Source organism: Triticum aestivum, chromosome 6A (assembly GCF_018294505.1).
Source record: "Triticum aestivum cultivar Chinese Spring chromosome 6A, IWGSC CS RefSeq v2.1, whole genome shotgun sequence".
NCBI lineage: Eukaryota > Viridiplantae > Streptophyta > Magnoliopsida > Poales > Poaceae > Triticum > Triticum aestivum.
Window position 1 is genome coordinate 75,464,254 of NC_057809.1, and position 11,279 is coordinate 75,475,532.

Here is an 11,279-nt window from a genome sequence, read left to right on the forward strand (position 1 = left end):
GACAACTTGCCGGTTGGATCATAATAAATGTTCACTTGCGTAATTTGATTAAACTGATGAGGCCATGATTAGGATTGCTCCGACATGTTTTAAATTTCATTCAGAGTCAGATTTGTTCGTCTGTTGATGAACCTCTTGCATTGAAGGACCAGTTGCGTATGTATATCCAGATTTTCAGTACTCTACAATGTCGAGTCTTATTGTGTTCCAGTAGTCGGTGCCATTAACTAGCAAACTGATGACATATCAAGACAGGGATTTATGTGTTCCAGTTATCAAACTAATAGCTCTTGATTGTTAGTTATATATTCTAAAAGAGACCATCCACGAGATTAACCTTTGCTCCCTATTTCTTGAAATGCCGGAAGAATTCCAGAAATTTTCAGAGGAGATGCGCTAGCGCACTTTCAACGCAAAAAGAAAGACTTATTACCTGAGTTGATTCCATCCCTATGATTTTGCAGCGCCTAGGCCCTGATTTCCCTCTTATGTACACTAGTTGAATGTCCGTGCATTGCCATAGAGTACAAAAAAATGATGTGAAAAGATAGATAACAGCATAGTCCATCATATTTAGCTTGAGTGAATTGCAAAAAACACTGACATTAAAAGCTAGGGTTACAGAAACCACAGTTCTACAGAATTGTGCCAAAAACCACTAATTCTGAGCCTAAATGGTATAATACATTTTAGGAAAGGACTTACTGGAGTCTCGATCAACCTCCACAGATGTTGCCATGACGAGCCAACATTTATTTCACCAAAGAGAAGTTGGTTCCTATGGCGTCCGCTAGCTCTTCAAAAACGTGGAGGACACAATATGCATGCCACTCTATGACCGCTACTTCCCTCATACGGCATACATAACCACGCATCGATATCTACATCTGATACAATATAAAAAAATAGACAAGAAAACAAAATTCTTATGTGTGCGTTCGCATGTAGAGAAATATATCTTATGCAATTATACCTGCGGTTGAGCCGTGTAGGCTTTTGAACACACCATCCACAATTGTTGATGCATATCGATGGTAATGTATGGTTAAATAGGAAAAACTGATATATTATAATGCAACATGAATAACGGTATGGAAAGGTGAAAATTACTAACCGAGGACGGTCTCATTGAAGGACTAAAAAACATATTTCCGCAGCACAAAAAAAATCGAAAAATTATACATACACAAATACGTACATAATATGTTCCCAGGATTTTTCTGTAGCTTGCAAATCATAATATTTTTTAATGAATATTTGCAGATCCGCCGTGAATATGTATAAGTTTTCACAATTTTTTTAAAAATTTTAAAAACTTTTAAATATGAATTTTTGAATCATGTGAAAAAGCAGGCTCCAATGAGCCCGTCCTCTATAGGTCCGCTCCCCATGGAGGTGTAAAAATGATTAATCCATGATGACACATATAAAAGATAAACATAATTCCATAGGCATGCCTCAATATAAACTTATTTCTTGAAAGAGATGCACAACTTTCGTCTGTCACAATTAAAGATAAAGTTGCAATTTTAGTTCGGATTCATCATTCGGTGACACTTCATTTGTGCACTCTATGAAATTTGCTACATATTTGTTCTTGCCGGGAGTTACTTTTATTTTCTTGTTATATAAATCATTGTTGATTCTAAAAAATATTTATGATATTTGGTGAAAAATTACTCACAATTGGTCAATTCCATTACCTCTGCTTCATTTGACGTGTAACTACAATATTTGGAGCAAAGTGCATCCTACTAATCATTGTGTTGCATCATCTAATCTACTACCACTATAAAAACACGAGAGAGCGGAGAACCAAATCATTCTATCCATCCAAACCTGCGATCTAATGATCTACATCCTTTCAAAACACCAAACGCATTTTATACTTTAATTATCCACCATGCCATTGAGTTACCATCCACAGAAACACATTCCGTAAAATAAAATAACAATTCCGAACCCTCCCGCGACCACGCCCTCGGGCAGTTTTTGCCATCGCCCCCACCTCGTCCCCCAAATCTTCCCCCACCAGCCACCGTCTGCACGGCCGTCGGACCGCCGCGCCGACGCTCCAGGCGCTCGGGCCGCCACGTCCACGCGCCGCCGGGTCCGCCCCCTCCCCGCCGCGCCCAGCCGAGCCGCCCCGGGCCGCCAGCGCGCCACCCGGTCCGCCCCGTCCACACGGGCCGCCGCGCCCAGCCGAGCCGCCTCCACTCCCCTCCACCATCCCCAATCACGCCTCCACTCCCCTCCACCATCGACAACATTGAAGCCAATCCCACGATCCACTCGGACGTCAACTGCTCCTTCCCGACCTGCCTCGAGCCCTCGACGCCTCCCCACCGCTGCGCTCTCACTCCCTGCCCCCACGCGCCACCGCCATCCCTCCTTCCTGCTACCGTCGTCGTCGTCGCGCCTCACCCTCCTCCAGGTGGAATGGCTACCAGCATGGTCAGTGTCATTTTTTCCTTCTCTCGAGCGAAACGGCCTTAATATAACTCGTTGTTGCCGGTGAGAGCAGAGCGGATGCAGCCCTAGATCAAGCCAATTGATCTTTCGCGACGTGGGAAGACGCCGGGGCGCTGGACTTGCCGCCTCCCCTCCCGCATACCTGATTGTCGGCTAGCGCTCAACGACGAGGGATACACCGCCGCTGGCCGGGCGATGTGGTTTTTGTTTTCGGGTTCTAGTGATTTTACAAGCAGTTGTTTGACCCTACTAATTTCCGTCGGATGCACATATTTCAGAGAACAGTACTCTTCTTATGGTTCTACTTGTAGGGATCCCCGTGGGTTGAGGGCGTCGAGTCAATGGAGTTGTGTGCGGCCACGGCAACAAAACGCGTGGAGCTGTTCCCAGTATGGTCGTGCATTCATTTTACAGGTTACTTCTGTGTTCCCTGGATAGGTGTGTTGTGCAGACCTGACATAGGTTGTGTTGGACACTAGCAAGTGTTCCCTGTCGCACCTGAAAAAAAATCATCTTTGATGCAGAAAGGTTTGCTCTTTCAAAATCAATGCATTTGTTTGTACCAAGCTTAAAAAGGTTTTTTAGGCAAGCTTAAGAGGGGTTGCCTGAATGTACTGAAACGATCTGAACATCAAACTCTTTTTTTGCTTGCTTGGTAGTACAATCTGCACTACTTAACAAATCTTCTCATTTCTTCAGTTATAGTCACATCTTTTGAGAAATCTTGTCAGAGGAACAGATGATGGTCTTTACAGAATTTGAATCACGGGAGAGTGATAAATAGAGGGATGCTTAATTTTGAGGTACGAATGGCTGGTTTATAAAAGTTCGGTACCAAATTTACCCAATTAGAAATAACAGTTGATGGAGCTGGTATGCTAATATGATAGCCCCGACGAACATTTTCTTCTTTTGTCCTGTATATGCACACTTATCTTCTTTCTTCTTGCAATAGTATGTATTAGCAATCTTATTTGCTTTCACATATACACTCCTGGACGGTTTTTATTTAAGAGCAGAACGTCATGAACGGAAGAGGTTATAAAGTTTACTCGCATATTCTGGTTTCAGAAACAAAATAAGAAAGGCCAATATGCAGGACCTAGCTGTCCATAGCGGGGGTGACGTAGTCAAATGCTCTTTTCGCTTGCTCATTTCACAATGGCTATGAAGTAATGTGGTGCACACTATACTCTGTTAAATAGGAATTTACTTGTAATCTACGTTTACATGCTGCTTCAGTAATTATCAGTATGATAGTGTGCGCTTAGCGACACCAGAGAAGTGAGAAAGGCTGCCATTTGGTGTGGGCCAGACTACTCACGCATCTCTCTACCCTTATTTCGCATGTTGTGTTGTCTCCAATTGTTGCAATACTGTTGTCTGATTTGATTTTGTTTTTCAAAGTTGAGAAATGATAGATAAATAACAGAATTGTGTTCATATTTTCATTAGTTTGTGCTATTTAGTTGGAAAAAAGTTCTTACGCTTAATTCATTAGTTTGTTATAGTGATATTTTGAGAAGAATGGAAATGACTTGGTGCGGATCTGAATGTGCTGATGACATTATTGTCCAATAGAGGAACCAATGTGCTCCTGGTCTGATCCATATTTCTGAAGGTCTTTTTTGGGTGGTCATTCAGGGGCTGGACTTCTCCTTCAGGTTAATGGTATTCTTTCTCACATGAAGCATAGGATTATACTACCGGGAAGCACATGATGTTGTTCATGAATTCGACAGTAATTTTGGTGAGGATGTGAAATCCCTCCTTCTGCTCCTTCCAATCTCTCAAATTGATTTATTCATTGTTGTAGCTTTCCTTGATCTTCTATTCATTCCGATCAAATTTCTCACCGCTTCTCCTAATGGTCCACCCAATTAATAAGAGAAAATAGGGAGAAGAAAAATGTATGACACAAGAAGAGATACCTCTAGAAGCAGTGGAAACAGGTCTGCCTTGTATCTCTTTCATGACGGATCTTGAAACTTGTACTGACAAGAGAACGGAGGAAGTGAAGAAAAACACTTCACATGACATCGTGATAAGCTATATTCTGTTGTAAACATGTTTGTAGTACCATTTATCATCAATCATTTAAAGTGTCATTAAGAGTAAAATGGCATTCTCTATGTGCTCTAGGTAAACTTTGAGTGGATACACAATTCCTGTTTTTTTTGTATTTGGTCAAGCAGAATAATGTATGAGAAAATAAAGCTCTTTCATGTATTCGTGTTATATGTGGGAATATTATTACTGGTTTTGCTACCATAACATGCAATATTGCAAGTTTGGCAGAAATAAGTGACTACTGGTCAGTATAATCATATGAGGATAATATCGGGGTACAAGATCCTTTCCTGTTTTTCATGGAGTTAGAGAACAACATGGTGTGTTGCATGTTGCACATTCAGGATTGCTACATGATTAGCATGTGATCTTTAGACAAGTGAATGTCTAACTGACATTGTCAAGTGACAGCGAGAAGAAGAACGTTTTAGCTTGTGGAGTATCTTCCAAGTTAGATATACCATCCCGCAAGGTCAAGATTTACTAAAATGGATTATACTTAGAGTTGGGAAGCCTTACTTTTAACATTTTAATAAGTTTTTATTCCCTAGGTATGGGCGTTTTCAAGCTGTCCCTCGAGTTTTTCATCATGCTCTGCAATGAGATTTTCTACCTCTTCATGATCATTGTCCTGACAAGCAAAGTCCAAGATGGGTAGATTGTCGTTCATTCGCTTCGTATCTGGTACTTACTTGCTTACTCTTTTTACTTGTCTGCTGAGTTCACTATCAGAAGTTCAGAATCACAACTTGATGAGAACATTCTGAGCTAACTAAATATAGCGCGCTTCTCTTTTTATTATACATTCTTTGGAATACTACATTTATAAATTGTTACTCTTTGCTCTAATTCTCATCTTGCTGAGGATTAAATTCTTGGCAAGTAGTTTGATCAGATAGTTCTTAGTAGCGCATTTTCCCAGTCACAAAATTTTCCTTTATCCCCAAGGATAAGTTAGAGCACAAAAATGAAATCAGAAACTGGGGTGGATATTGTTAGGCATGGCATTGTTGTACATCTATGCCTGCCTTCACTATGCACCATAGCATTCACGCGGATAGGATGCAACATAAATGTATTGTAACATCCAGAAATAACAAGCTAGCTGAAAAGATATACATACTATTGACTTAACAGTTGTGAAATATTTGGAGTTGCCCCAAAGAGTAATAGAGGTTCAGAGTTACAGTGGAAGCCACCACCCACTGAAACTGCAACGAGTTAACTGGGGGAAGCCAAGTTCTGTCCTTGCATTGTTTTCTTCTACTATTTTTGTTGTATATTAGTACGTCGGTTGGTGTGAAATTCCCCATGTTTTGGTTAATCTACTAGGCAGTAAAAATAAGTTCAGTTTGGTAGGCTGTACACTTGTTAAACCACTTTTAACTGAACTTGTACAAGCACCAAATCTAGGATAGAAGTAGTTTCATCTTATTGTTCTACCAACCCGAGTTTGAGGCGTATTTGTGGTACTTTGAAGTATAAAAATTGCAGTAATTGTCCTTCCTCTTATTTTTGGTATTCTTTTAGCTCAGGCTTACACTTTGTGACTGGGCATTAATTTAATTCTTCTATTTTGCTGTTGCAACGAGAGTAAAAATGAGATGCGCTGCCACATGAAAAACTTGGACCAATTGATAAGATACCAAATCTGGGCACTATGTAGTTGTTCTGCATCTGAAATCTCTTTATATAGTAGTTGAGTATACTGTAGTTAATTCCACTGATATTTGTGTGTCAGTTATTTGGTTATTTGGTCTGAACCCACAATCCAAGGTTAGTAATTATTTAGTCTGAACCTACAATTCCTTTTCATGTCTTGTTGTATAATTCTCTTGACACAAAGGGTTTCCGGAGGTTGTATGGCAATTTGAAAATTCCAGTGTGTGCTTCAAGATGTATGCATCTAATTTTGGAACCTATTCATGTTGGTTCAGCATGTTTCCACCACACTCCATATCTCATAGGATTTAGAGCAGAGGGCCTTTTATAGTAAATACTACATAACATAGTGTTGTTTGGTGGGATGTAATTTTTTTTGTTTCATTCATCCGCTATCCTTGTTGTATTTTACATAGCTTATAATACTATTTTCTTTGTTTCAGGGGGAGGATATGCAATATAGGAAAACTTGACTAAGCTTTGTGAAATTTTGGTTCCATTGGGTGACTTTTATTTTCCTTTGATGGCTATGATGCACATGTAAAATCACATAATTTGATCCTCCCGAGTCTGGTAGATTTGCTACCAATGGTCGACTTAGCACTTATCTTGTGCTGCATAATTGTTTCAGATTACCATCCTTGTACAGCAGCAAATCAACTATGTGCCTCTTTTGAGAAGCAAAGATGTTGATTGTCCACCTTGAAGGTTATAGTTGCTAAAGAGTCTACACAGGAGAAATATTTTGTCTCACAACTTTCACTTGATCAGTCTAAGAATGAAAGGAAGTATGCATTAAATATACAAAAGTCTTCATAAGGTTAGCTTAAGACGGTAGTGTCCTATCTTTAAATCCTCCAAGAACGCTAGAAACTAATTTTATTACTGACTGGACATATCTGTCATGCATGTTTAGTACCTTGACTCTTTAATCTTTATATATAGACAAAGCTCTGTATCGAGAGATGAAGCGTTTGGGAGCCTGGATGAAGAATGCTTCCCAGGCGGAAAAAGAGGAGAACTATTGAGAATGCTTCCAAACCACTCAGATTTTTTGTTCCTTTTTGAGTCGTGGACTCCTTGTTTGATACAATACATCTGAAGAGCCCTTTTTGTGCACTGTTCAAATAAGCTCTTCATTTTTGTGAGTCTGGTCAAACAATGCACTTCAAATAATGAAGTTATTGTCTCGGGGATACTTAGCCAAATGTTGTACTTATCATCCTAGATAATCCATATTCATTATGTATATATGTATCATATTTCCATTTATTTTCTTTCGGGAATAGCACATCGTATTTCCATGTTTATGTTCTTTAGTTGTTTGAATTAAAAAAGGTGTAGAAGAACAAAAACTATAGAAAAGGGAACACATTAAATAGAGGTGGAATTTGAAAAATGGATTGAATTGCGAGGACGTGCGTTGCACGTGCATGCTTACTAGTTAAATAGAAATGGTAGAATAATGTATTAGGAATTATATGATTCTATGTCACATTTGAAATATATTCACAATGAATAGCCAATACTATACTTACCGAGAGCTCTCAACATGATAACTATATCAATTGTTTTCTCATCATTACTTGTCACCCAACTCATGAGGATATCACGCACCATTTTTTTACACAATCCGCTTAACAGAATTAAAGTTGTTGAAAAGGTTAGGAAGTATGCAATACATAACCGAGTAAGCAGTTGAACACACATACTAATCATCCATGAGTTGAATATCAATAAATGAGATTTATTTGTGGTAGATGTCATCCTCAAATTCTACCAAGCTTATGTGGATAATCATTCCAATAGCATCTAACATAAGAGAGAAAGGGGACATAAGAACACTATTATTATCAAGTCCTCAAAACCAAAATAACTAGAGGACTTACTGACATAAATGTGGTTTTCAAGGGTGAAATGGAAAATTTGTTTGCATGGATGGGAATAAAGAAAGGGAGTGACTACGCACCCTTGTTTCTTAACTCAAACACACTTATAAACTCGAACACACCAGAGACAACATGAACCGACACTCATGACGATTACTAATAATATTTGTTGCTGCCAAGTCGTGATTTGCTTCACAAATATCCTTGAGACATAATATGTTATACCTTCACTAGGTTATGGTACTAAGCAGTCCACTTGCTCATAAATAATGGTCCAGCCATCTTTGTGCCCTGTTAAAACAGAGATAAAACTAGACAAGTGAATATTAGCTAGGTGTGTTTTGGAGCATGTGCCTTGTGTAGTCTCCATTCGATTTAGACAAAAAATCTCAAGGCGCAAGTGTTTTCCTTGAAATCTTTTGGGCCAGTCATCTGGGGTTCAAAGAAGTGGCTAAAGAAGTTTGGCTAATGAGGTTCAACAGAGAAGTTCCCCCAATATCCTCTATTATGATCATGAATTTTAAAACAAGGCTTTGAGGAGGTTGGGTCATGTCCTTGTTGCATCTGCAAGCTTAATTGTGAATTGCCTGGACCTTCTACAACCCATTCCTTACCCAAGCTATTGGAATGGACCTGCCCCACCTCTTAAAAACCCTATTAAAAATTCTTGAGCTTAGCATCATGATATTAGCATCACTTATTTGTTAAACTGACATTATCAAAGCTTCTTTAGCATTTTATTTGAACCCTAAATGACTGACCTAGAAGTTTACAAAGTGAAACACTTACGCCTTGGAAAATTTTGACCGAATTGAATCGAGGCTACACAAGGCACATGATCCAAAACATGCCTAGCAAATGTTATATAACTTGTTTGTGTTATTGTTGTTTTAACAGGGCACAAACATTGTGTTCGCACACGAACACGTCACTGTGTACCTCCAACACCGAGGGTGATGCACCGCAGCTCACGTTGAAGGAGACCCGTCCAGAAGCGCGGTACGCAAGCAATCCGGTGGGTGCTTTTCAGGACCCGAAAACCCACGCACCCGAGAGGGACCCTGTCTGGACGCGCGGCGGCTATGGGCTGCCCTAGGTCGGTTTGCCCGCCCCTAGAGCCTCGAGGATCGCTGCCCTTCAACACGAAGAACAAACGAAGAACGAGAGAGAAAGAACCAGGGAGAGATGACTAGGGTAAAAAGTAGATGAGTTTTGCGATTGTGTGTTGTTCAGTCGACCGTCACCCCTTAGGTATATAAGAGGCGGATGGACTTCCCATACAAGAAAAGGACTCCAAATCACGTCCAAATCTTTCCAAAACTAACCGAACTCGAATTTAGGTAAGGCTGAAACATTAGTTCGGTTTTTAGGTCCCACAGGCCACAAATGACCTCGGACGAAGATGAGCTCAAAAGAAAATTTGACCATTTTAACGAGACAAACAACTTTTGTGTTGAACGCTTTTCAGTTCAAGACAATCTTTAGTTGTGATGACCTCGGATGAAGATGAGCACAAAACAGGCTGTTACTCGCGCTACCCATCAGACACCTAGTCTGATGGGGCGCGCCACTTTTGCCCCGTGACAGGGCCGCACTCAGGTGGCTGTAACTTGTACATTCAATCTCAGATTGATACAATTTTTATATCCAAATCGACCGTTTCAATGAGACGAAGACAATTCATGTAGAATGTTTTCTTATTTGAGGCCTCCCTTGAGGCGTAATTGGCCGAACAGTGCTCTGGATACAAAATCTCAGTATTTCAAACATAACTTCGCCCTTCGAGATGAGATCGGATGGCGATGACGCAAACTTCAAAGATGTTCATGTCGACAGTACATAGCTTTTTCATGTAGACCACTTATCCATTTGAGACCATCTTAATTTCATTTAATTCTATGCCAAAATCTGGTGTCAACACATGCCCCCCTGTTTTTCGGCAAAGCTTGAATCCCGAAAAATAATATACACCGTGTTTGTTCTAAGGACGATGTCAACACTCCATCGGCCATTTATATTTCTTATGGCGATAATTATGTATCGGCCATTGATTTTAACTTCTTGTTTACATCATACCTTGGAACCGATTACCACCAATCGACTTTAAAGAGATGAGAATGAACCCGTTCCTTGTAGCACTAAGGAAATCGAACTCTGGGAGGTCACGCCCTATTAAGCAAGTAACATCGGGATGATTCCAATCCACCGATGCATCGGCCAAAGCAACACAGGCTGAATTATCCGCATGAATGACTTCTACCTCATCATCGACCCATTGTATTAAGAATTGATGCATGGTAGATGGCACACATTGGTTAGCATGAACCCACTCACGGCCTAATATAACATTATAGTTACCTTGTACCTCGGCGATGAAGAATGTGGTGGCCAAAGTTTTGCTACCCATAGTGAGTTCCATGCACGTCACACATTTGGCCTCTGTCTTTTCTTTACCCTCAAATCCATTAAGTGCCATATTGGTCTTCATCAATTGCATCATCATCTAACCCCAACTTTTTGAAGACTGAATAGGGCATAAGATTTACCATAGCACCACCATCAATGAGCATCCTAGCAACCAACGATCCGTTAATATGACCTTTGAGGTACAATGGCTTTAAGTATTTCACCCGTTATTTTGACTTCTCGAAGATAGCGTTCTTAGGACCAAAATCCAGCTAGGCCACATTCCTTCTTCACCTATAGCACGAAACTCGGCAGGTAAGTAATATACCATACCTTTCTAAATCGGCGTAGATTTGTAATCCACCATCTCATCTTCATCTCCCAATGTGTATATTGGGCTTAAAGTTCCCTCAATTGAAAATGGATGTTTCAGGTGGTGTGGATGATGTAATAGGGGTCGCATCATCCTCTTTTGATGGTGAAGGTGTTGCTGCAGCTAATGTAGAAGCATCTGTGTTTGTTTTTGTTTAGGCCTCCATACTTGTTTACTGAGTGCCATGGGCCGAATTTCACTCAACAATTCATCCCTTTGCATCTCCTCTTTGTGCTCTACCTTGTCGTTGTTTCTCATGCATTGTAATCTCCTTTTCATGGTCTTGGTTAAACCGGGACGACACCACTTAGGTTGATTATATTTGGGATCCCTTGGTTTGGCCTTGCTTGTGCTCGCCTCATGATCAGTAACCATGGTACCCTGTTGAACAATAACAATATCACCAT

General features: G+C 40.3%; 1 long non-coding RNA gene across 4 annotated transcripts; it reads left to right on the top strand.

The window, feature by feature from the left end:
• Nucleotides 1-2,005: 2,005 nt before the first annotated feature.
• LOC123132134 (uncharacterized) lies at nucleotides 2,006-7,828 on the top strand. Of its 4 annotated transcripts, XR_006464511.1 has the most exons (7): nucleotides 2,006-2,454; nucleotides 2,525-3,275; nucleotides 4,056-5,014; nucleotides 5,094-5,226; nucleotides 6,648-6,744; nucleotides 6,836-7,024; nucleotides 7,150-7,827. It is a non-coding gene; the product is annotated as an uncharacterized lncRNA (long non-coding RNA). The 4 variants fall into 4 exon arrangements; XR_006464510.1 differs by having other exon boundaries at nucleotides 6,836-7,828; XR_006464509.1 differs by having other exon boundaries at nucleotides 6,648-7,024.
• The last annotated feature ends 3,451 nt before the right edge of the window (nucleotides 7,829-11,279 follow it).